Genomic DNA, 2,495 nt, shown 5'->3' with positions numbered 1-2,495 from the left:
CCCTGGTAACCAACAAAGATTGTTACTTTTTGTGTGTGAACTTCTTCATGGGTTTTTACAATAGAGGTCTCATACAATATTTGTCCTTTTGTGATTGACTTATTTCACTCAGCATAATGTCTTCCAGTGTCATCCATGTTATGAGATGCTTCACAGATTCAGCATTGTTCTTTCTCATTGCATAGTACTCCATTGTGTGTATGTACTATAGTTTGTTTATCCATTTCTTCTGCTGATGGGCATCTAAGTTGTTTCCATCGTTTTGCTACTGTGAACAATGCTGCCATGAACATAGGTGTGCATATGTCTATTCGAGTGATGACTTTTATTTCTCTAGGAACAGAATTGCTGGATCGAATAGTATGTCTATTTCTAGCTTTCTGAGGAAGCGCCATATCATTTTCGAAAATAGTTGTATCATTTTGCATTCCCACCAGCAGTGCATAAGAGTTCCGATCTCCCCGCAGCCCCTCCAAAATTTGTTATTTCCAGTGTTTTTGATTCGTGCCAGTAATGCCGGGGTGAGATGCTATCTCATTGTGGTTTTAATTTGCATTTCTCTAATGTCTAGCTATAGATTTTTCAATTTTATAAATTTTTTAAACTGGAGTTTGTTTTTATTTTTTCTATTGCTTTATTTTTAATTTTATTGATTTCTGCTGTAATTTTTATTATTTATTTTTTTCTTCTTGCTTTTGGGTTAAATTTTTCCTCTCACTCTAATTTACTAAGGTGTAAGATTAGGTTACTAATTTTAGATCTTACTTCTTTTCTACCATATGCATTTAATGCTATAAATTTCTCTCTGAGCACTGCTTTCTATGCATCTCACAAATTTTCATAAATTGTATTTTCATTTAGTCCAAAAATTTTTTTTTTAAATTCATCTGGAAACTTTTCTTTAGCTATATGTTATTTAGAAATGTGTTCCTTAATCTCCAAACAGTTGGGAATTTGTCAGCTGTCTTTCTGTTTCTGATTTGTGGTTTAATTCCTTTATGTTCTGAGGATATGCTTTGTATTATTTCTATTCTTTTAAATTTGTTAAGGTACATTTTATGGTCCAGAATATGGTCTGTCTTGGTGAGTATTTCATGTGAGCTTGAGAAGAATATCTATCATTTACGTGTTGGGTAGAGTTTTCTAAAAATGTCAGTTACGTCAAGTTGATTGACAGTACAGTTTAGGTCACTATATCTTTATTGGCATTGTGGCTGCTTGTGTGTCAATTACTGAAAAAAGGGTATTGAACTCTCCAGCAATTGTAGTGGCTTTGTCTATTTTTCCTTGAAGGTCTTTAATTATATGCCTCTTGTATTTTTACACTTTGTTGTTAAGTACATACACACTAAGAATTGATGTCTAATTCAGAAACTGATCCCTTTATTATTAGGTTATGCCCTTATAGATGCCTGATAATTATCCTTGTTCTGATGTCTGCTTTGTCTGAATTTCATATTACACCAGCTTTCTTTTTTTTTCTAAATTTTATTGATTTTGTTGTTGTTGAAAATATAGACAGCAAAACATACACCAATTCAACAGTTTCTACATGTACAATTTAGTGACATTGACTATATTCTTCGAGTTGTGCAACCATTTTCACCCTCCTTTTCTGAGTTGTTCCTTCCTAATTAACATAAATTCACTAGCCCCTAAGATTGCTATCTAATATTTTGAGATGCTGTTTTCAATTTGATCTCATATAGATATTTCTTCAAAGTATATAATGCTCAGGTAGACCTTTTGACTAGTTAAGCTAAATTATTGTTCAATTTTAAGATGACTTCAGGGGATATTTTTGGTTTAAGGTTTAAAGATTATCTCAGGGTAATAGTTTTACGGGTTCATCCACTCTACATGGTTCCAGAAAGTCTAGAGTCCATGAGAATCTGAAATTCTGCTCATCATTTTCCCCCTTTTGATCGGGATTCTTCTATGGAATCTTTGAAGAAAATGTTCAGTAATGGTAGCCATGCATCATCCAATTTTTCTTGTCTCGTGGCAAATGAGGCAGGTGTTCATGGAGGCTATTAGCCACACATTCCATATCCTCCTCCTATTCCTGACTCTCTTCCTCTGTTGCTCCAGGTGAATAGAGACCAGTTGTGACTTGGATGTCCCTTTGCAAACTTTTAAGACCCCAGGCACTATGTAACAAACTAGGAGGTAGATCAGAAGTACTAAACATGTTATTAGACCAGTTAACTGGGATGTCCCATGAAACCATGACCCTAAACCTCCAAACTAAGGAAACAAATCCCACAACTTGTTTGGGTGTACATAAGTAGCTTCAGCAGCCACTCTTTTTTGTGTGTATCATAGTTGTAAATATATCTATCACATGAGTTTTGTCAATTCAGTATTTTATAGGTGCCCAATTTAAAAACTTATTTTTATTCTCTTTTTTTCTTTTTTTTATATTTTATTGTACTTCAGGTGAAGGCTTACAGAACAAATAGTTTCTCATGAAACAGTAGTACACATGTTGTTTT

Source organism: Trichechus manatus, unplaced genomic scaffold, assembly GCF_000243295.1.
Source record: "Trichechus manatus latirostris isolate Lorelei unplaced genomic scaffold, TriManLat1.0 scaffold00232, whole genome shotgun sequence".
Lineage (NCBI taxonomy): Eukaryota > Metazoa > Chordata > Mammalia > Sirenia > Trichechidae > Trichechus > Trichechus manatus.
The sequence above is the reverse complement of the archived record's forward strand: the minus strand, read 5'-3'. Positions refer to the sequence as shown.